The following is a 26,500-nucleotide window of genomic DNA, read 5'->3' as shown; positions in this document are numbered from 1 at the left end:
CCCAATAAAACCTTATTACACAAATTAACACCTCTAGCCACTAAAACCGGTACTCTTATTAACTGGTACCCCAGTGAAAAACAAATATCCACCTATCCTACAATGTCCAGTCTATGAGCTTGGACATCACACACCTTCCCCTCTGAATGCCTTAACCGAAACTGGGAAAACATCGATTGATAAAAATCATAGTCCACTAAACTGACTTATGACCCCCGCATCTACAAAAATCAAAATACTAGACCCAAATGTGGTTCCCTTCACCACAGGCTTTGGTTCCTCTATCTCCCAAAAGCCCTATATGACACGAACAGTTTAACCTTTCCCTTTTGACTGATCTGCCCTGAAAAATTCTATTTTTAGACTTCCTTGGATATCCCTCCTGAGGAACTTTCCTATAGCTACCACCAAAATTCTGAGTTACTGGCCTAGCATTACTTGTTTGGATGACGGACAAAACCGCCAAGAATGCTCAGCACTTTTGCTTCCAGCACAGTATTTAATTTGGCAAAACTTTTTTGTATGGACTGGCTTATTGCAATTAAAACAACGAAACTATGGCATTTGGTCCTTAGATTTCCTATCATTTCCAATTTTAGCACAAAAACCACTAGAAGCAAAATCTGAACCTCCCTGTGAAAAGTTCCTATGACCACCCAGCATGGTTTTCAGCATCCCAGCTGAAAAATGTGCTATCTACCGCCGGCCATTTCGACATGTGCTTTCGAATTTGGGCAAAAATCAACGCTTCATCAGATGTAGGCTCCATCCGACTATCAAAACTACCACTACTGCATCAGGGACATCATTCAGAAGCCAGAAAAAATGCAACAACTTCTGAAAGTTCTCTAATGATATAAAATTGCCAGATGCCCAGCTCGAACCTCTCAGTTTCTTCACTAAGTCCAAAGCTGCATCAAATAACTGATGGCGATACTCTACCATAGAATTCTGTCCCTTCCTGATCCTATAGAATGCTCTCATATCCCGAACCAAGTCACCGCATTTGTCTGCTCCATATGCAATTCTTAGAAAAACTTTCAGGTCATCCCAAGACCGAAATTTCTTAAATCCAAAGCTACTGCAGCGTTTTCCAATATCTCCCACATCTAGAGCAAGAAAACCATTAGCCTCATTAAATGCGTCTATCTCATCTGTGATTGTCTTTGTATTCAAATGGTTTTGAATAGACTCAATAAAAATTTCACCAGGCTGTTTCAAAACTCCATTCACCAAGCCTGGAAAAGGCTGAATTGGAGGGGCAAAGGTGGGTGATCTTATTTACCAAAGTCTTCTTATCATCTGGCTCATCACTCGATATCTTTGTGGCTTTTTTTTGTCCCTTGCTAGCAAAAATAGATCTCTTAAGAACCTTTGGCAAGATTTTACCTGACCTCATATACATTTAATAATAAAATCCTGAACCACAGCCCTGCAAAAAAAAAAAAAAAAAAAAAAAAAAATACACCCCAACCGCAAATGCACACAATATTAAAACTTTGCACAATATACTCTAACCAACAAAAAAAAAAATCAAAATACTAATATCCCCTTTAACTGGAACTATTCACAAACTCCAAGGGAGCAAATCCCTTCTCTTATATGTGCTCCAGTGACCCAGTCAAACAGCTGAGCACAAGGACATCTGGTATTCAATGTTAAATCCCCAAGTCATCCCCCATGGAAAGAAAGAAAACGAATCATAGAGATAAATTCACCCTTCGACACTCGACTCCTCAGTCTCCATGCAAGAAACTGCTAAGCAAGCAACGAGATAAGGCTGAGTTGCTATGCAAAGAGGGGGAACCCTGAACATAATCACCACTTATGGCACAAGTTTCCTTCCCACATTATACCCCATGTCACATGTCCAACAAAAAAATAAAGAATAAAAAAAAAAACATCAATAAGAGAGAAGAAAGAAAAAAAACAGGAATTTAAATTCAAAGAAACTATAATGAAAAAAACTTACATTTTCCCCTTCCACCGAATCCCAAAATTCACGAAGTTACACCTGCACTTTCAAAAAAATACACAAAAGCACACACCTATGCCACAAACCGCTGTAGGAACACCCACACTCGTTAATCACTCCTCCCTGAATCACCTGATTAAGACTGACACAATAAGCGACGCTCGCTCAGTCACCCTGCACTATGTTTTGCGTTCGCGACAAGGAAACGCCAAAAATTTAATTTTCTTCCCAACTGACGGCGTACCAACTGCATGCATATCTCCAAAATGCCTATTACATACATACTCTCTCATCAGCGTGGATTCATGACACTGTCCATTAGTGCGTCTATACCGCTGCCCACCAGTTCTGTTATATGAAATGAACATTCATGCAACCATGTTTTCAACTTACCTGGCAAAAATCGCGCAGGTTGGAAGCTGGCCGAAGAAAACCGTTTTCTCTCTCTCTTGCATTCGCTCTTTCTCTCTTAAGTTCTAACACAATCCTACATCTGAATGGGTATGTTTAAATCAAACCAAGGATACAAAAATAGACTATTTCGCAAACCCAGCATGAGATTGTTAAATTTTAAAAAAATGAGGTAATAGCAGGTTATTAAACCTTCGCCTACAATGTCACTAAAGCTCAAGTGATAGTAAAAATGAAACAAAAATCCCTTTCCCCCACATTGAAACTAAGTGTCCCATACTAACACCAAAGTCCAGTAACATCCGTCAATCAAAGAAACATTCTTATTTGAGTCTAAATATGAGACAATGTGGGATATTTCCCAAAACATAATTAAAACCCAATAAAAAATGCACAAATAATAAAGAAAAACCAAACCACAAGCATCAAGAAATAAAAAAATACCTGTCTTAAGCCTACTTTGTCAATGGGTAAAAGGGAGCTTATCTTTCCACTGTCTATGATAACTGGCTGCAACAACAATAATGCCCCATATTTCACAAAAGATCTCGCACTTGCCTTATCGGCCACTCCCATTCGAACAAACGAACTTACATCACAGCAGTGACACTCCCTACAAATCTGGATCTGTAACCGGATAAGGCTTCTGGAAGTTTCCATGCTGACTTTACTTCCGTTCACACTCGTTGTAACCAAGGGCCTTCGAGAAGGCTGACAATGCTGAATGTGCGCAGGAACTGCCCAGTCGTATTCAGACCGTGCTGAATCCGAAAAACACCCAAGCATCCGCTTCTTGCTCTATTTGACCTCTGCACAACAGTGGCGTTCCAGTGTTTAATAAAACATATATAAATATGTTTATATATATACACACCCATATAGCATGTGGTGTGTGAGTGTACACGTGTGCGTGTGTGTGGTTAAGTTTGTATGTGAAAAATAGTCTGGAGACTTTCGGTCAACGCCGTTCTTTATTAACTAAAAGGTAAACTAGAGGATGTACTGCTACCGAGAGAAATATTGTTTCAATTTAGAAGATCGCTCAGCACCAACAGCATATAAGGGGAAACTAGTCTTACAATTTGGCTAAAGAGGCATTTACTGTGCCAGCATAACCAGATACCTACGAAACCGACGTACACAATTAAAACAGAAAATAGTATTTTCCTCCAGCGTACCAACGATATTCAACATGAAATCCGTCCTCGCCATATCTATTAATTTCCAGACTTCTCTACCTGATAGCGTACCTTCTGCTAGTTAATAACGCAAATGACGAAGGATATCATAGAGCCCATTCAACTAGAATTAATTCCGTAAAGCTTCAGATTAATCAGATTGTGAAACCACTGACTAGGAGTACAGCTCAGAAAAAAATGGTTCTAATATTATACTTCTGTCACTACAAATACTATTATGACTTACTTTATTAGACAGTATTGCAGAACTGCAAATATTTTGTTATTTCTTATTTTTAATCTGCTCACTTCCCTCTCTTCTTCAAGCGATTCGGATGAATTACAAAGCGAGAACATAAATTATAAATGAACTAACAATATCAATTGCAAGTATACTGATACACTGTATATCTTTCACATTAATGAATTATAAGCGTTCACTTTACATACAAGAGCCTAATTAGCCTTCGTTAGTAAAATCAGCATGGATGAGGGGTAGTATACAATTTTGTAAATAATAACCTTAATAAGGCAGATCTTACGGATTATCAATGTAAATTAATCCAACAATCTTTATTTGTGTGTGTATATATATATATATATATATATATATATATATATATATATATATATATATATATATATATATATATACACACATACACACACACACACAAACACACACAACACAGATCAGATGCACAAGGCGTTTATTCACACAATGAAGGAGATTAAGGCAGGAATACAATGAGATTCACATTTGGTTTTATTCCTATGCTTAGTGACAACATCGTCACATCTTCAGAGATTTTCTACGAAATAATCATGAGATCCAATAGTTGAAAATGCTAAAACAATTTAGAGGTAAAATTACGACTCACAGACTTAAATTACAAGCACTCTTGACTAAAACTGAGACTAGAAGTACAAAATATTATAAATATAATTAAAAGAAAACTTCAAATTTCCCGGCAAAATTATAAACAAAACGCCAGCACACATATAATCAAAAGTAAAAGTTATATATTCACAAAACCACAGCTGAAAACGGCTCCACACAACCAATCTTTCAGCATCAAAAATAAACACACACTTAAAGTAAACAACGTCACAGGCACATAGTCATAGAATGACAGAAATTTAGGCTAGACACAATGGGACAGCAGATGCATGGTTTAGAGTCGGAACTCGTAATTTGATGACTTACGTTTCCAAAATCAATAGTTTGTTGATTTCCTCTGTTTGGCCAATAATTTTAAAATCTTCATATTTGATGGTTGGTTACCTTTAACGGAGACCCCATGGCCATGCCCTCAATTGAGATTTCTGCTTACCAAATTATAAACCAAATTACTGCCCCTTGAAGTGGTATTTTATCTTTTAAAAAACTCAACTTTGCAGACCACAGCCGCCTACGGAGTGAGTTAATGGCTTTGTCACAAAATGCATTCTTAAAACTTAAAACAAACTGGGCTCCCTGTTTTAAAAAGAGTGATCTGGAAATTCTCAAGTCCCTTCTTAGCGTGATGATATTATCACTGTGAGGCCGGATAAGGGGAAGGGAGCGGTAATATTGAATAAAAATGATACATTAACAAAATGAGTACTATTTTAAGTGATCGCACGATGTTCCAAAAAGTAGGTGTACCGGATTATCAAAGCATATTCAAAGTGGAGGATAAAATCAATAGATTTCTCAGAGTCTTGAAAAATTACATCATTGATGAAAAAGTGTTCCAGTCCTTATTCTTACAATACACCTAATTACAAACTAGCAAAATTCCTCGTCTCTTTATTGGAAAAGTTAACCACAAATGAGTACACCCTTAAAAATTCTGAACGTACTTTATCCCAGGATTCTGACTTATTCATAACTAGTTTTGATGTCGAGTCACGTTTACCAACGTGCCTGTTAGAGAGACCATAAACATTATTCTTGATAAGCTATTCCTAGAACTTGCGTCTGTTTATTTTAATTTTAGTTATTCAAATTTTAAAGCTCTATTAGAATTGGCGGTGTTGGAAACGGCATTTGTTTTCAATGGACAACTTTTTAGACAAATTGAGGGCATGGTCATGGGGTCTCTGCTTGGTCCTACCTTTAAGAACATCTTCATGTGCTCCCGGGAGGAGCACATTTTGGGCGAATGGCCCCTGGCCTTCCGTCCTCTGTTTCACTCACGCTATGTGGACCATACTTTTATCCTATTCAAACACGAGCACGATGCAGACCGGTTCCTGGATTTTGCTAATAATTTCCATAAAATTATTAATTTTACAATGGAAAAAGAACAGAACTCAAATTTAGCCCTCTTAGATATTCTGGTCTCTAAGGAAAGTGACTGTTTTAATACTTAAATTTTTAGAGAGAAACCATTCACTGGTCTCATTGCCAACTTCTACAGTTTCTGTTTTCTCAGTTTTAAACTTAACTCTATTTATACATTGCCCTATCGTGCGTTGTCTCTTATTTCTAGCTTGACTCTCTTCCACAATGAATTTACTTTTCTCCTCCAGTATTTTTCTATTAACTGTTTTCCTTCTAAGATTTTTTATAAAATTTTAAATAAACTACTCAATAAAAAGATTTCTGAACAATCTACGTGTTTTAAGGTCCCCAAGTTCCCTCTTTATGCCAGTGTCCCATACCTATTAAATGATAATTTTCGAAGGGACTTTACTAAGATCGTACAGAAACATTTTGGAGCCATAAATTTAAAGCTTATGCCTAAGAATCCCAAGACCATTGGCGTGCTATTCAAGCTTAAAGATCGGTTATTCCCTTTGATGACATCGGGTGTGGTTGATGAATACACTTGTCCCAGATGTAATCTGGGAAAATAAGTAAGATCTACCGGCGTTTTCTCAGGGTTAGGGCCGATTGTCATTGGGGCGTTAGTTACAGAATTGAGTGAAAACTATCTAACCCAGAAAATTCTTATATAAGGAATAACATTATTAAAGGTAAAACAATCATCAAATATGAAGATTTTAAAATTATTGGCCAAACAGAGGAACGCAACGAACTACTGATTCTCGAAACGTTAAACATCAAATTACGAGTTCTGACTCTAAACAACCATTCGTCTGCTGTTCCGTTGTGTCTAGCCTAAATTTCTGTCATTCTTTGTGCCTGCCAAGTTGTTTATTTTAAGTCTGTTTTTATCTTTGATGCTGAAAGATTGGTTGTGTGGAGGTGTTTTCACCTGTAGTTTATACTTTTACTCTTGATTATATGTGTGTTGGCATTTTGTTTATAATTTTGGCAAGATATTTTAAATTTTCTTTTAATTATTTAATTTTTTTTTTTATTTTAGTCTCAGTTTCAGTCAAGTGTGCGTGTAATTTAAGTCTGTGAGTTGTAATTTTACCATTAAATTCGTTTAGCATTTTCAACTATTGGATCTCATAATCTGCCCTTATTTCATATGAACATATATTTCATTTCGTAGAAAACCCCTGATGATGTAACAATGTTGTCATGAAATGTAGGAATACAACCAAATGTGAATCTCATCGTGTTCCTGCCTTATTCTGCTTCATCGTGTGTATGTGTGTGTATATATATGTATAAATATTTATATATATATATATATATATATATATATATATATATATATATATATATATATATATATATATATATATACACCACATACACACACACACACACACACACACATATATATATATATATATATATATATATATATATATATATATATATATATATATATACATACATACACATATGTATGAAGGAGCAAAAGCGCATTAGAAGCAATGTTGGGTGAACTGAATGGATACCAGTAAGAGTTGGTTTACATCAGGGATCTGCTTTAAGTCCATATCTTTTTTACCTGGATGCACTAACTCGAAGGATAAGAGATCACTCCCCCTGGTGCATATTGTTTGCTGATGACATCTTGTTATGCAGCACCAACAGTTGGGTAGCGGAGTCAAAACTAGAGCAACGGAGGAAGTTACTGGAAGACAGAGGATTAAAGATCATTAGGAAGAAGATTGAATACCTAAGTTTTAATGAAGATCAAGAAGCCGAGATTAGTATGGTAGGGACTAGGCTGAACCAAGTAGAAAAATGTAGGTATCTTGGTTCAACAGTGGCTGATGATGGAAATTTGGATGTAGAAATAACACACAGAGTGCGGGCTGGATGGAAAAAAAATTGGAGAAAGATGTCAGTTGTTTTGTACGACTGCAGAATCAACATAAAGGTTAAAGGAAGGGTGTATAAGGCAGTAGTGAGACCAGCTTTGATGTATGGAGCAGAAACATGGCCGGTAAAGGGAGTGCAAGAGAAGAAATTGGATGCGGTAGAGATGAAAATGCTCAGGTGGATGTGTGGAGTAACAAAAATGGACAGGATCAAAAATGGAAGAATAAGAGGAACTACTAAAGTCGTGGAACTATTAAAGAAGGCCCAGGAAAGAACACTTCAGTGGTATGGCCATGTGATGGGAAAGGATAAGACATACGTGGGGAGGAGAGTGATGCAGATGGGTGCCTGGTGGGAGAGCAAGAGGAAGACCGAAGCAAAGGTGGATGGATGTAGTTAGAGAAGACCTGAGAGACAGACAATTGTCAGAGGACGATATGTTTGACCGAACCAAATGGAGGAAAGCTGTCAGAAACATCGACCCCACATAGAAGTGGAAAAAGATGCAGAGAAAGAAGAAGAATATATGTATATATATAAAATGCATGTTTGTGCATTGTTATTGATATTGTAATTCAAAACCACATAAAACAACGAAGAGTAACTCTGGCTAAATGAAATAATTTCCTGTATTTTACATACCTGGAAATTAATATAGAATAACATACAACTACTCACTTTATACAACATTTCATTCCAGGAAATTTATACACAATTGACAAAGACAAAATATTTGAATGAAATGTTTTTAGATACGTCAGTATTTATTGTTATCGAAATATTGATGTCTACGTCGTGTATATGTTAAATTCACAAAAATATAATCTCAAAATATTGTCACTGAAATAGCCTGGTTTCCTTGAACCTGTCAAACACTGTATTTAATTACATCATACACGATGGGATGAAATACCTAAGGAATTTACCCAAATTCTGGCCAAAAAGAGATGAATTTTTAATAATGTAATACTAAGACCAGAGCACTGATAATTAACCATGGGCTTCAAACTTATAAGTCAGATATCATGATGGAAATGAGGTGGTGTCTATTCTAAAGTATAGCTCCTAAATTTGACAGGAAAATGTTCCACAGAGTCGATTTCTACTTATGTCTCTTGAGAGCCAAGTGGTTAAATTAGACCGTCAACTAATTATTTCCAGACCAAAGGGCCAGGTTCGAACTAAGCAGGGGCAGAAGTACTTATAATCATGATTCCGTCTGAGTGTAAAATGTACCCTAGGTACAATGAATTTCTTATGTTTATATATATATATATATATATATATATATATATATATATATATATATATATATATATATATATATATATATATATATATATATATATATATATATATATATATATATATATATATATATATATATATATATATATATATATATATATATATATATATATATATATATATATTAAAGGGGCTAAAGTCGAACCTGACAACGGAGGACACTGTGATGCACCTCACAATTTTGCAAGCTTGCAATCTACCCCTTAACAACCACGAATGCCAACCTCCCCAGGTAACGCCTCATAAAATACGTCTCCTAACTATCTTCCTAATTGCAAAAACCAAACACCTGTACACATTCCTTTTTCAGCGTGGGTCCGTGACACTGTTAAAGCGCCTTTACCGCTGCCACCAAACTGTTAAAGGGGCCGATGTCGAACCTTGACAAAGGGACCTTTTGGCTTACCTGAGTTTGGTTGGTATCTTGTCGCCGCCGGCCGAGAAGTTCACTCTCTCTCTCTCTCTCTCTCTCTCTCTCTCTCTCTCTCTCTCTCTCTCTCTCTCTCTCATTTACCTACTCTGTCTAAGGTGTGTAAATCAAACATAACAAATCATGTTAAATAAATTAAGGAAGATAGATACTAAACCCAATGAGCATTACCCCAAAATAAAGAAAATAATAATTGCATGTCACATATGATATGTAGGGACTAGTTTCTTTCTCCCATCGAATCTCTAAGCTAACCCCCACTTCACGGAAGTGTGTTACGCATAACTTTCAAAGTCATTTATGTCATCATTCCATTAGAAATGACCACTTTCCCTACTGGCCATTGTAAATGCTCGCTTAGCCAGGTGCATACCCTGCCCAATCAATCATGGGTCCATTGAAACATTCATGGGGAAAAACGGAACCATCTCTATTAGACGACAGTTTGTAAACACACCAAAACACATGAGATAAATTGTAAATGATAATTAAAAACATAACTCAGTCTTCAAAAGAAAGCTCATAAAAGTTAGTAATTTTCCAAAGACTACTCACTCTTCAGTGAATGGGAATCTCGATTCCCAACGTGTCTAATACGTCCTCTCTGCTTGGCCCGTCACACCAGAGTGAGCAATCTATCACAAGCCCTATTTGCACCAAGCGTTTTTGTACCGAACGTATGTACGTTTATTTGCGTTTTACAAATCCACGAATCCACTTATATCCAGACCAAAAATCTCCATGACTTAATGATGGAAATTTCCATCATTGCCACGTGATGCTGTATCTAAGTGCCCTATTGAATAATGTTCATGCCATTCATCGAACACTCGCTGAGTCTCACTTGCGATCTCATGTGAACGGAATCTCCCTGGTTTCCAACCGGACGAACAACGCTGAATCTCAAAAGTGACTGAACTCAAGGCGCTGAATAAACACCGAAGACACATCTGCACAATATGGCAAGCGTTGGTATGTTACGATTTATCTCCATATATGCTTAATACACACACACACACGCGCGCAATGTTAACCGTCTTTTATCAAATTATTACTTTATGTGTGCGGTCCATTTCTTAATATTCTTTTTTTATGTTCTTGTTAAAAAATTTTTATTCTTAGGCTAACATAGGAAGTATTATTCATACAACTTTGTAAATGCAAAGTTTCATACTACACTTAATGAATTTCCAGTGTTCCATTTTTTAAGTTTTGCTTATATAATACCTTTCGTTACTTACAGTATTTCCAAGGTAATGAGGTTTTTAAGTTTTAAGTAACATCCTTACGCGAATGACACTTTTTTTTTTATTTTGTTATTACAAACAACACGAGTTAATGTTTATGCAATGTCTGGATTACCTCACACACATCGCTGAAACGGAGAATAGTTAGACCAAAACCAATTCAGAAGCTAATCGCGTAAATATAAAGATATTGAAAACTTCCATCTTCATCCACTCTACAAGAATACAATTTCTTATTGTCAAGATCCGCCCCCTTTTTTTTTTATCTCATCCTCCCATTCAGTCCATTCATAATTTACATATCTCATTTCACGGTAACTTCCTGTCAGTTCGTAAATCATAAAATACCCAGTTTTTAATTATCAGTATTTGAACGCTAATTTATGTGAAAGGCTTATATTTACTGTCAAATGTCATTTTCTAATTGTTTCAGGTTAGTGAATTCAGTAGTCACCAGAAAAACGTCTGCACTGAAATGCTATATAACAGGTTTTCCCTTGACACTTGTTTGGAACATCATATTACTCTCTTTTTGCTTCTAATTTGTAAGCGGATTTACGGTAAGCTAAAAAACGAACTTCCTAAGATATATAAATTTTCAGTTTTCACTGAATCCATCGTAGACCATTGTGCCTTTCCAGTAGAGAGTCAGTGAGACATTTTAAAGGTTGACGCTCACAGTGCAAGAAATAACGAATAATACATAATTCTATTAAATTTACTGCCTGTCATAATAGTAATACACATGGACACAAATATTAAATAAATATATATTTAAATGCCGGATACAGAGCTGGTTTAGTTTCCCGCATGCTTCTATTGCACGGCTACAACTGCTCAGGTTTGAGGAAATTCTTTGTTTTCCTTTACAGCAATGACATAAAAGCCATTAAAATATATATGATGTAGTTTTTAGATTTACTCTGGTCCAACAGAAACAAAGGAAGTCGGCAGTGAATACCTATACGACCTACAAAAATTATTATTTTCTTATATATATATATATATATATATATATATATATATATATATATATATATATATATATACCTGTCGCCTATATATATACATATATATATTATATATATTTATATATATATAATATATATATTATATATATATATATATATATATATCGATATATAATTATATATATATATAATTTTCTGACTCATTGTCAGGATCAAACCTGGTCTCAAAGTGGAAAGCAATGGCGTTACCCACTGGGCCGTGGCCTCAAGTTAAAGAAGTCAAACCAACAAAATGACGCACCCAGGCAATTACCTGGGCAAGTTTGAACTGCTATGCACTTGGTATGCAAGCAGTTAGCTTGCCCAGGTAATTCCTTTGGGCAGTTGCTCTCAGGTTCCGACTTCTTTAGACTTGTATGGGCCCAGTGGATAACGCCCTTGCTTTCCACCTGAGAGACCTGGGTGCAATGATCCTGACGTGAGTCAGAAATTTTAGATATATATATATATATATATATATATATATATATATATATATATATATATATATATATATATATATATATATATATATATATATATATATATATATATATATATATATATATATACATATATATATATATATATATATATATATTATATATATATATATATATATATATATATATATATATATATATATATATATATATATATATATATATATATAAGAAAAATAATAATTTTTGTGTTTCTTGAGGTATTCACTGCCGACTTCTTTTGTTTCTGTTGGACCAGAGTAAATCTAAAACACTACATCATATATATTTTAATGGCTTTTATGTCATTGCTGTAAAGGAAAACAAAGAATTTCCTCAAACCTGAGCAGTTGTATGCAATAGAAGCATAGGAAACTAAACCAGCTCATATCCGGCATTTAAATATATATTTATTTAATATTTGTGTCCATGTGTATTGCTCCCGACAGGCAGTAAATTTAATAGAATTATGTATTATTCGTTATTTCTTGCACTGTGAGCGTCAACCTTTAAAATGTCTCACTGACTCTCTACTGGAAAGGCACAATGGTCTACGATGGATTCAGTGAAAACTGAAAATTTATATATCTTAGGAAGTTCGTTTTTTAGCTTACCAGTAAATCCACCTTACAAATTAGAAGCAAAAAGAGAGTAATATGATGTTCCAAACAAGTGTCAAGGGAAACCTGTTATATAGCATTTCAGTGCAGACGTTTTTCTGGTGACTACTGAATTCACTAACCTGAAACAATTAGAAAATGACATTTGACAGTAAATATAAGCCTTTCACATAAATTAGCGTTCAAATACTGATAATTAAAAACTGGGTATTTTATGATTTACGAACTGACAGGAAGTTACCGTGAAATGAGATATGTAAATTATGAATGGACTGAATGGGAGGATGAGATAAAAAAAAAAGGGGGCGGATCTTGACAATAAGAAATTGTATTCTTGTAGAGTGGATGAAGATGGAAGTTTTCAATATCTTTATATTTACGCGATTAGCTTCTGAATTGGTTTTGTCTAACTATTCTCCGTTTCAGCGATGTGTGTGAGGTAATCCAGACATTGCATAAACATTAACTCGTGTTGTTTGTAATAACAAAATAAAAAAAGTGTCATTCGCGTAAGGATGTTACTTAAAAACTTAAAACCTCATTACCTTGGAAATACTGTAAGTAACGAAAGGTATTATATAAGCAAAACTTAAAAAAATGGAACACTGAAATTCATTAAGTGTAGTATGAAACTTTGCATTTACAAAGTTGTATGAATAATACTTCATATGTTAGCCTAAGAATAAAAATTTTTTAACAAGAACATAAAAAAAGAATATTAAGAAATGGACCGCACACATAAAGTAATAATTTGATAAAAGACGGTTAACATTGCGCGCGTGTGTGTGTGTATTAAGCATATATGGAGATAAATCGTAACATACCAACGCTTGCCATATTGTGCAGATGTGTCTTCGGTGTTTATTCAGCGCCTTGAGTTCAGTCACTTTTGAGATTCAGCGTTGTTCGTCCGGTTGGAAACCAGGGAGATTCCGTTCACATGAGATCGCAAGTGAGACTCAGCGAGTGTTCGATGAATGGCATGAACATTATTCAATAGGGCAATTTAGATACAGCATCACAAGGCAATGATGGAAATTTCCATCATTAAGTCATGGAGATTTTGGTCTGGATATAAGTGGATTCGTGGATTTGTAAAACGCAAATAAACGTACATACGTTCGGTACAAAAACGCTTGGTGCAAATAGGGCTTGTGATAGATTGCTCACTCTGGTGTGACGGGCCAAGCAGAGAGGATGTATTAGACACGTTGGGAATCGAGATTCCCATTCACTGAAGAGTGAGTAGTCTTGGAAAATTACTAACTTTTATGAGCTTTCTTTTGAAGACTGAGTTATGTTTTAATTATCATTTACAATTTATCTCATGTGTTTTGGTGTGTTTACAAACTGTCGTCTAATAGAGATGGTTCCGTTTTTCCCCATGAATGTTTCAATGGACCCATGATTGATTGGGCAGGGTATGCACCTGGCTAAGCGAGCATTTACAATGGCCAGCCAGTAGGGAAAGTGGTCATTTCTAATGGAATGATGACATAAATGACTTTGAAAGTTATACGTAACATCACTTCCGTGAAGTGGGGGTTAGCTTAGAGATTCGATGGGAGAAAGAAACTAGTCCCTACATATCATATGTGACATGCAATTATTATTTTTTTATTTTGGGGTAATGCTCATTGGGTTTAGTATCTATCTTCCTTAATTTATTTAACATGATTTGTTATGTTTGATTTACACACCTTAGACAGAGTAGGTAAATGAAGAGAGAGAGAGAGAGAGAGAGAGAGAGAGAGAGAGAGAGAGAGAGAGAGAGAGAGAAAAGTGAACTTCTCGGCCGGCGGCGACAAGATACCAACCAAACTCAGGTAAGCCAAAAGGTCCCTTTGTCAAGGTTCGACATCGGCCCCTTTAACAGTTTGGTGGCAGCGGTAAAGGCGCTTAACAGTGTCACGGACCCACGCTGAAAAAGGAATGTGTACAGGTGTTTGGTTTTTGCAATTAGGGAAGATAGTTAGAGACGTATTTTATGAGGCGTTACCTGGGGAGGTTGGCATTCGTGGTTGTTAAGGGGGCAGATTGCAAGCTTGCAAAATTGTGAGGTGCATCACAGTGTCCTCCGTTGTCAAGGTTCGACTTCCCCTTTAATATATATATATATATATATATATATATATATATATATATATATATATATATATATATATATATATATATATATATATATATATATATATATATATATATACATATATTTTATATTTATATTTATATATATATATATATATATATATATATATATATATATATATATATATATATATATATATATATATATATATATATATATATATATATATATATATATATATATAAATTTCTGACTCACGTCGGGGATCGAACCCAGGTCTCTCAGGTGGAAAGCAGGGCGTTACCCACTGGGCCATACAAGTCTAAAAGGTATGCAAGCAGTTAGCTTGCCCAGGTAATTCCTTGGGGTGCAGTTGCTCTCAGGTTCCGACTTCTTTTAGACTTGTATGGCCCAGTGGGTAACGCCCTTGCTTTCCACCTGAGAGACCTGTTCTGATCCCGACGTGAGTCAGAAATTTATTTCTGTTCCACACGTGATTGTGTGTTGATGATTTCTATATATATATATATATATATATATATATATATATATATATATATATATATATATATATATATATATATATATATATATATTGTGAGTTTTAATCAGACATGTTTTCTTGTAGCCTACTTTTGGAAATATGTATATTGTATTTCTGTTCCAAGGAAATATGCGATTTCTAATGATAATAATTCTTGTAATGATGAAATAAAAAAAAAAAACTCATGTGACAGGCGAGATCCCAATTTCGTTTCACAGTTGTGATACAAAAGCATTAAAATTTTTTGAGCACAATGACGATAGTTCCGTTGATTTATTTCAGCCACGAAAGATTTATTTCAAACTCGGAATGGTTGCCAATACATGTAATTCATCATTTCCTCCTCCTCTGTCGTGTACAAATTTTACCATAACTTTATTCCTTACAGTAGAAATGGTTTTCACTCCTGAAAAACATAGAATCTATGTTTCTTAAAAACAAACAACCGGAACCACGTTTAAATTAAAAATATCTTAATATCAATGTATCATCGATTGTATTTTTCAATTTATTATGATGGCACTCATATCTTTGGCCGTTTTGCCCTCTGTTGTTTTCATGGCAATGTTTTATTTCATTTCATGAAGGTTTATTTTCCCACACAAACCTTTCTTGTGTGTGCATGTGTGATTGTGTGTGTGTGGGGGGGGGATCTGTGCTTTAACAAGACAAGATTATAGTTTTCAGCAACAAACACTACTTTACACTTTTCTATATCTTTCCATTTTTAATTCATATCATTTATAATTATTAATCACCAGCCTTGTTTGAAACCGTAAATGTTCACAAAGACTGACACTTCTACTGCTTTTTCATGAATAAGCCCAATTTACAAGAAGCGATTCTCTCCCTTCTGTCTATACACCTCGTGATTCAAATACATCACCACTGAAAACGTTGTCATTATTGTTGTATATTCTCTTCAAACTCCAGACTCCTTATTTATCGAATTAGTAATAACGCCTCTCGAGTTCAACATGCCCTTTACTCTTAGGTATTTTGTAAAGCAATTTTAAATTAGATAATTATACATAAAAACATCTCCACCCCGCCATTTATTTCCCTGTCCAACATTCAACTTTTGTATGAAATTTCCAATAACCTTCTCGACACATGTTCCTAGTCTTTAGGAGTTGCTGCTGCTTGCTCTGCTACGCTTAAATTTTCCAAATGAAATTCGTACATAATTGGAAGTCAAATAACAACCATGGCTACGTAACAAACGTGTCGCTGGAATTCATGTTATTTTATGAGCACATTTAACTGCGCTACCCTTGCTTTACTCATATATTATCTTTTGTTTGTTATAGGAACATATCTACCTGTCTGAATATTGAAAGTCTTATTTGTTATTCAGAATACATCGTCTATTACAACAACTGAATATTCTACTCTCTTGCCCACATGCATAAGTACAGCACCAATATATTCTGGAATACATAATTACATAAGGTACGCTTAAAAACGTCTAGTTGACTACTGACTTTTTTTTACACTGTTGCTATGGCCATAATATACACAGACAAGGCAGATATGTTACCGAAGTTTGTATGGCAACGCAAAATGAGTAGACTACAGTTCTTTTCAATTTCCACTTCATTAGTAAATCTAACGATAGAATCAATTTATCTAGTCTAGAAATTTCTGGTAAAAATTCAAAATTTTAACATATTAGTTAACTGTCTTCTTCATGTTTCATCGAAACGGAGCCTAATCTTCATTTTCAATTAAACTCCTGAGTTTTGTTTAGAAGCTAACATTATTCAAACTTGATCTCACAACGCCAGTATGGCTCAGTGTCAGATGCATCCCATCTGTGCGTATGCAATCGGTGACAACAAAAGAGCATAAAAAGCACGTAATAAAAGCAAGTAAAGAGTCAATATAGATCAAAGGCACTGTAGATTATGACATTAGTAACATATAAAGCACAGTAAATAAATCAAAAGGAAATTGGAATTTACATTATAGCTACCTAAATAATCTTTTAGCATAATTAGTCCATTGATTCTACTGAAATTATTTATACAACACTTTTATAAAATTGGTACGAAATTTTTGCTGCACACACACACACACACAAATATAAATATAAATATATATATATATATATATATATATATATATATATATATATATATATATATATATATATATATATATATATATGTTCAGATTTAAATTAGAAAAAAGATACTGAAGAAAAATTTTTTAGGTAACTGCTTATGATTTTACGATAAATATTACTAAGAGGTTTCTGAGCCCCTAAGTAGTAGCTTTCTATAACTTCGGCAGCTTCGTGTACATATACATCATCCTCACAATGTGTACTTGGTTGCGTGTTCTAAGGGTGAGAGCACACAACCAAATACTCACATTGTGCCTTTTGCGTTTATCTTATATTCAATATCTTCCAGTTGCCCTTTCATTGTTTAGCAGCGCCTAGGTCTTCCTGTTGATTCATTTACCTTAACACTTCCTAACTGCATCTTCTATTCACCAGCTTATCACGCTTCATTCTTGAAACATAACAACTGCAAAATTCTGAGCTATCAAATCAGCCTGTAGCTGGTATATCAGGTTTCCAGGGACATACAAAGATTTCTGTTTTCTTAGTTTTATTTCCTCTGACGTTTCAAACGCTCTCTGGCGTTTATCTTCAAAGAGTGAATGAGTGGCATGCAGGTTACAAGGGTATATATAGCAAACGGGGGTATACAGTTGTCGAGTCGGTTATTCAGCAGTGCTTTGGGTGGTCCTAATAGGTTGGTGACGAAATCTGGCCTGGAGGCGTTGGGACCTTCTGGGCCTAATCGCTACTTGAATTTGGGAGTGGCTGTTATCCGGGATTATACGTTGATCAGGTAATCTGCCTTCTGTGTCCGATGCTGGGTCCCTCTTTCTTCTCTCTCTCTCTCTCTCTCTCTCTCGGTGTCTCTCGTCGGTTCTCTCTCTCTCTCTCTCTCTCTCTCTCGCCGTTTCTGTCATCGGTTGGTTTCTTAAATTTCTCCGTATTATGGTATGGAGAAATTTAGTTTCTTTCTCTGTGTTGGTGTTCGGCTTTTTTTCTAAGATATGTAAAGCTTCGAGAAGCCGTAGCCGTCGGCGGTCCGTTGCCTAGTCGATGATTTTGGTATTCTTTACGAGTTCTTCTCTTTCGGACATTCTTTGGTGTTTTTGAGCGGAATGATTAAAAATTACTCCTTCTTGGTTGTGACAGGAGAGACGCTTTGAGAGTTTGGTAGTCGTCATCCCGATATAAGAGAGGTGGCATCTTTCCACCGGGCATGTGAATTCGTAGATGGCACTACTTCTCTTCAAAGGCGTTTTTGGGGGCGCAGGGTTGTTTTTAAATAATAACTGGCTTGTTTTCAAATTTTTTTAGTATATTATCAGCGCTATTTTGTCATCTTCTTTAATAGGGTTTACATTTTCATTTATTATTTTTCTGAGGGCCTTCTCACCTTCTGCATATTTCTGGTGCATATAGTTTCTGTAATATAGTTTTATGGATTTTTTCGTCAATAATCATGTGAAATTTGGCAGGCCTCAGGTTGAACAGTATTCACAAGTTAGTTGAGGGATCAACTTACAAAAATTAATTTATATATACAAAGTATTGCTTATTGCTTATTTCAGAAAAGCAAATTTTTATCAATTATCAGTGGATATGTTTTAAGAAATTATATATATATATATATATATATATATATATATATATATATATATATATATATATATATATATATATATATATATATATATATATATATATATATATATATATATATATATATATATATATATATATATATATATATATATATATATATATATATATTCAACAGGCGGAGGTTTCTCAAAACTCAGTAATATAATGAAGGCAGGGGAAGCACACCAACAGGTCAAGAAAGTCATATTTATTCAATTGCAACGTTTCGAGGCCAACCAGCAGGCATCATTTTCAAGCTACAAGTAGTAATACCTAATTAGTACAATAAAATTAAGTGACAAATATTAAAATACACAATATAAATTACATTAAAACAAGCGAAGTTAAAAATATGAATAAGGACCAACTGTTGAGTATGGAGGCAGAGGAAGGACTGACCAAAACGTAAACAGTTCACGAGAGATAAAGAGGCGCAGACGAGGCATGGGTGTTCAGTGTGGGGACCAGTTTTTAATAAACAATGATTCATTAATTGCTAAAAGTTTGTGATTAGAGGCTCTGCCCAAAACCTTAAAGTCCTTGTACTGAATAGCATGTTTGCATTTCTCGGCATGATCCCTTATGTTGGAAAATTCGATTTGAAAGTTTAGTGCCAGTTCTATAGCTGACAGCTCTATGACTGTCGATTCGACTTTAAAGTAACCTATGTGTCGATCCATTTAGGTTCCTCGATTACATCGAGGACAAGTAAACTTATAAATAACACAAGAGGTCATTAAAGGATCCAAACGGTCTTTGAAGCCAAAAAGGCTACCGATATTCAGTGGGTTTGTGGGTATAATTTTGATTTTCACGGCAGGGAGGTGACAGGATATTAGAGATAGGAGCTCTTTATAAAAGATTGTGTCGAATAAAAGGAAGACTGGAATAGAAAGGTAGTTTAGAACGCGAGGGGTAGGATGACGTGGAACAAAAAATATTATTTAAAAATTTGGAGACATGTTTAAAGAACAAGTGGGTGGGAAAGCAGTTGTTGTTAAAGTATTTTTGCAGGGACGTGATTTCATTGTGGAAAGCTTGCCAACTAGAGGACAATGCAAAGGCTCGGTGAAGCATGGTTAGTACTGAATTAATCTTAAAATCAAAAGAACAAAAACTATAAAAATTTGTACCAAGACCAGTAAATGTCTTTTTCCGAAAAACAGAAGTAGAGAAGCCTTGATAGGATCGTATTATTAAAATATCTAAAAATGCAATTGGTTGTTAGTCTCGTGTTCGATCGTAAATTTAATATTAGGATGAAATGAATTAATGAAAGCTAAAACCTCTCGGCGTCAAACTGACTTCTAAAAAGTGCAAATGTGTCTTCCACATACCGCTTATAAAATAGTGGATGGTAACTAAGGGGACAAGTATCAAGCATGTGCTCTTCCAGCGAGCACATGAAGATACCGGCGAAGATGGGTCCAGTGGAGAGCCCATAGCCATACCCTCAATTTGCGAGTAAGAACAACCATTAAAAACAAAGACGGTGTCCCGCACCGCTAGATCTAAAAGTTTCTTGAAATCGTTCTGCAGAACCCATTAAAACGAGACTTATCCATAGGAAAAGCTTATGTAAAATAATATCAATGGTCTGTTGTACAGGTACATCTGTAAATAAAGACTCGACATCGAAGCTTACCATAACAAGATCCGAGTCCTGAGCAAGAATAGTATTTTGAACTCATATGAATTTTAAGGCTGTAAGAATTTTCGGCCAAGGAGGCAAGCATGGGAGCTAGATATTTTGCTAGTTTGTAATTAGCGCTATTATAAGACGCTAAGATAGGGCGGATAGGAACGTTATCTTTGTGGGCCTTTGTAGGCCGTACATAGAACCATAGGATGACTCTGAGCTGTATAGGGACCGATAAGTGTTCTCAGTGATGATGCCACGGTCTTTTAGGCTTTTCAGAAATCGATTAATACGGTCTTCTATTTTAAACAATGTTGAAAATTCAGGACTTCCCAACCTCTGGAACCTTGCATTATCATTTAAAACTGTTTCCACTTTAGTAATATAATCATCCTTATTTAGAATAACAACTCCTTTACCTTTATCTGACGGGTAATAATAATGTCCTTGTTTTTGCAAGAGATTTGAGAATATTCATATCTTCCTTTTAAAAATGGAGCCCAGTGCGTACGCAATTTAGAATAAGTTTTATGTGCTAGGCCTTGAAGTTTGATCGAAAGTTAGGAACGTCAAGGTTGAGGTCAAGGTTGATCAATCTAGAAAACAGGAACTCCAGACTGCCAAAGAACTGCACAAATGAAGGTCTGTAACAAGGCAAAGCAAAATCCAAAACCAAGAGAAAGAAGGAATTCTTCTCGTTTCGACAGGGGAAGTTGGTAAAATTTAACACTGTTTTATTGTCATGATTAAATTTGTCATGATTAAATTTTGTTCCAAAATTTAATCATGACAATAAAACAGTGTTAAATTTTTCCAATTACTCCCTGCCTTCATTGGTATATATATATATATATATATATATATATATATATATATATATATATATATATATATATATATATATATATATATATATATATATATATATTCATGATGTTGCCTTTGTAAGGCATATCCTCTCATAATTTTTACATATTTACTTTTTTTATCAAGTGTGTTATGTAATGATAATGATTGTTGAAGTATCATATTTAGTTTGGCATCAGATCTCAAAAGAACTAATGATTGAATAACTTGATAGCGTAATTTAGAATTGCTAGTACAGTTTTAATAGTAACGTAGTTTAGAATATCTTTCTTGATAAAAGCTTAGGTATATGAACATGCGTGTGTGTGTCCAGCAAAGACTGTTTACTTCAATGTCATCAAAGCTGAGATAAGAGAGCGCTTTGTTTGGTCATGATGACAGGTTTGGATAATATATGCCGATTCGTCCTGATACGTGGCTCAAGACGCAGGATTTCATGTTGTTACATGCTATGTTCGGAGTCAATGCGATGCTACTTGAGAGAAAAATACATATCTTGACTGGGTTACGCCATGTTTTTGTAAGATTGGTGTTCAAAACGTTTTGCTGATGACGTCACTTTCTTCTAGAAGCTCCATTGTATCTCGCACCTAAAGTGCTTCAATGACGTCACTCTCCTCGTTTTCAGAACTTTTATCGCGTACCCAAAGTGCTTTAATGACATCATGTAATTGTTTCACATATTACTGGAATTAAAAATTTATTTATCTGATTTCGATATCCAGTTGATTTGGTTCCTCTCTCTCTCTCTCGTTCTAGAAAGAGATTACTTTTTAACGCAGTGTTTTGTGGTCATGTATTAGCATTGACTTTTGAGATCCAATTTAGCCTGCAAAAGTGTGTTTTGTGGCAAATGCAGTTTGCAAAGCAAGATTTATATATATTTCACAAGTTTGTAAGGTAACGTAAATTTACTTATTAATAATTACATATGATAAGTTAGGAATTTTTTACCAAGTGAAATCATTATTACAAATCTTATGTGTATTTTTGTGTGTTTTTCTATTTAAAATTTCTTTATATTTTCACATTTTTTTATGTTGTGATGTAACATTTATTTACGCAGCATTTAAATATTTCTTGCACTAACATTGTATATAATTTAACATTGCATACTTGATACTTTTTCATTTGTTGAGATTTTCTTTTCAAATCTTGAGCACTTGCTGTTTAAATTTTGCTTGATTAATTTAAATTCTGATAAAGTTTTTGTGAATCAGTTTTGTTTCAAAAATTTAATTCATAAGAATTAATTAAGTGTTGTGTTATTTTCAAGTAATAATAAATTTTTATATTTTAAAACTTTTAGAAAAAGTGTTTTATTTATTGATCACAAGTGAATAGGACTGATTGTGTGTGCATAAGGCAAAGATAAACATGTTTTGTCTTCTTTTTTAGTTTTGCAAAGTGAATTAAGACCAGGAAACAGTTAGAGTTTTTGATGTAGTACGCCTCTCTACTCTCTAGAATATTTCTAGTTTAATTTTTGATACCTCACATATTCTGATGAACTTAGCTTGATTTTTCAAGTGATTATAACAAGTTTTTCTAAGGACTACTGTACCTTAGAGTACCAGTCGTAATAATTAATGCTATGAGAGTTCAAGTATCTACATTAAGGAGGCATATTTTTGAATTTTGAGATTAGTTGTAATAACCAGGTACTTGATAATACATTGTGACATTATATAGTTTGGTGCCCAGAGACTCCGAATAAAACAAAATATCACTCTGGTTTATGGTTTATACTGGTGTGGTGTTAGATTATATTTTGATAAGAGTGACTACATGCTATTTTGCCTTGTATTGGTGAATTATTTAGTTGAGTAACTTAGAGAAAATGGTTCTGTCTGATGTCTGTAGTTTTTAGCAACTCCTTCCATCCAAGAGTTATCTGAATCCAACCTAATAAGGCACAGTGATTGCTTTTAGCAGTGGCATGTGGGGTAATGTGTCTAGTGGTATGATTAATGCACAAATCAAATATAATAGTAATCCAAGCATTGATGGACTCTGGTAAAATAGATGAAGAGTTGAAGATGCACAAGAGTTGTTGAATGCAGCTGAGGCAGAATTTACAGATAAACATGCGCAAAAGAAAGAGAAAAGTGATGCAGAAGCAGAACTAAGACATATAGAAGAGACGAAAAATTTTATATGAAAGATGTATACTGAAAGAGAGAAATACAGGCAGAAAGAGAAAGAAAAGAAAGAGAAGAAGAAAAAGCAGCAGAGAAGAGGAAAGGGAAAGAGCAAGACATGAAAGGAGATGGAGCACAAAGCCTTGATCCATATTACCTGTAACACCATCTAATCCTACTCAAGGTAATTCAGACCCTGTATTTGATGTAGTAAGAGTGCAGAAGTTAATCTCCAAAGTTTACAGAAGAAGTCAGACAGTTTTTATCACTTTGAAAAAGTGCTTATATGGATGGCCAGAGACAATGGTCAGTCTTGTTACAGAGCAGTTCTCATTGGTAAGGAAGAAGTGCCTATTTAGCCTTATCAGCTGATCATGTAAAGAGTACAAGGTACTTAAACACACAAAGTTACAAGTTTACTAGATGACCCTGAATATTATAAAATGAAAAGGACGGCATCTTGAGAAAGGGGATGACAAGATAACTCTTTTTGGGATTTATGTCAGCAGAAGATGTTTAAACGATGGTTGAGGCTACAAAGTTAAATCTATGGACGAACTTGGAGGAGTTAGTGGTCCCAGAACAATATCTTAGAGGAATTCCTGAACACATAAGAGCCTATTAATAGATACAGAGAGAGGTTAAGAAACTGGACAAAGCTACTGTATTGAGAAGACTTAATATTATATGTAGCAAAAGAAATTATAATGTCAAGTACCAGAACCAACAATGCACAGGTTTCAGGTCTCATCCAAATTTCAGGAACATTACAACTGGGAATCCTTCTAGTGGCTATGCCAATACAAAGCCAGGTAACACCCCTTCAGCAGTTGAATGTTAAACTTCATCATCCAGTCTGTTTTCAAGATAGATAGAAGACTAATGTTGTCATGTTACAAGTGTGGTAGTAGACACAGTCAGAGTGTTATCAGACACAACAACAGAACAAACCAGTTGGAATTTAAGTGGTTAGCGTAACCAGGTGAAGCAAACTACGAAGAGCAGTGTAAATGATCTGAGACTAAACAAGCAGAGTGTTTAGCAACCAGTGGAAATGTAACTTCAAGCAGTGAGTGCTGAGCAGCCTGGAGGCTTTGCCATATATCTATGAAGGCACGCTGACAACTCAAGGAGGAAGTGTGCAGGCACCAGCACAAGTATTACGTGATAATGAGTAACCATAGTGGTAGTTCAGGTGCCCATCCAGGCTGGAGCAAAGAATCTCACCGGAGATTCAGTTATTTTGAAGGGTATAAGAGGAGAAGAGGTAACTCCTATATGCCGCTTGCATTTGTCCTGTGAATTGGTGACAGGAAATGTTGATTTTGCTGTAAAGGAGTCACTAGCTGTTGAAGGTGTACAGGTTTTACTGGGTAATGAAGTTGGTGGTGTACCATTTATTCCTTGTCCTATAGTGACAGACAAACCATTAAGGGTTAGTCCTACAGTAGATTTAGAGAAGAATAACCCCCACCTGTTTCCAAGTTGTGTAACTACCAGGAGTATGAAGAGAAATCCAGGTCTAAAAGTGAAGATACTGAGGATTTACTGCACCAGAAGGATCAAGTGAAAGATTTTAAGCTTAGAAGAGCTGTTCCAGGGAAAGTAGTTTCCTAGTGTTAATGAAGAGATTTCAAGAAGAAAAATCCTGTTGTTATTGAAGCAGAATTCCAAGTGCAGTCAAGTGTTCTGAAGATAGTAGTGAAACCACAGAAGCAGAGTTAAAGATATGGAGAGTTCAGCCCCTTAGTTGGTCAGGTGACTAGAGAGAAGCTAATGAAACTGCAGAAGAGGGATACAACGTTGGCTGATTTGTTCTTCAGAGTTGTTGATCAAGAAGAGATGCAACAGACCTCCGCCTGTTATTATCTAAAGGAAGGATTACTAATGAGGAAACATCGACTCAGATATACCAGGAAATGCTGCAAGGATTCATCATCAAATTTTGATTCCAGCATCCATTGAGAAGCAAGCGCAGCAGAAGTACGAGTCTGGACATATGGGAATCAGGAAGACTGTTAAGAAGGTTATGAAGCATTTTTTCTGGCCTGGACTTCAAGGATGTTAGCAAATTTTGCAGATTGTGTGCCTTACACATGCCAGATAGCTGGAAAACCGAATGAAACTATTCAGAAAGCACCCTACATCCCATAGAAGTAGAGGAGAACCTCTTATACAAGATAATTATAGATGTGGTTGGGCCACTTCTGGAAAACAAAGAAAGGAAATGAATATCTGTTAACATTAATGTGTCCAGGACTACGTATCCCGGAGACGATTCCCGTAAGAAGTATATGCAAAGGTAATTGCTGAGAAGTTGCGGAGTTTTTCCTCCAAGTTTGGAATAACAGAAATTGTGCAAAGTGATATGAAGAACGAACTTTACTTCCAAAATTATTCTAGGATGTGATGAACTTTGTTAGAGAAAACAACAGTTATCAACTGTTTATCATCCAGACTCAAGGAGCCTGGAAAGGTTCCACCAGACATTGAAAAGTATGTTAACTAAGTATTGTACTGAATCAGGAAGAGAATGGGATGCTGCTTACCTTACTGTTATTCGAAGTTAGGAATGCTTATCAAGAAAGCATGGGATGTTCACCAAATGAAATTATTTTTGGTCGAGACATTAGTGGTCCATTGAAGATTCTTGCAGAGAATTGGGAAGAA

Source organism: Macrobrachium rosenbergii, chromosome 24 (genome assembly GCF_040412425.1).
Source record: "Macrobrachium rosenbergii isolate ZJJX-2024 chromosome 24, ASM4041242v1, whole genome shotgun sequence".
Classification (NCBI taxonomy): domain Eukaryota; kingdom Metazoa; phylum Arthropoda; class Malacostraca; order Decapoda; family Palaemonidae; genus Macrobrachium; species Macrobrachium rosenbergii.
This window is presented reverse-complemented; position numbering follows the sequence as displayed.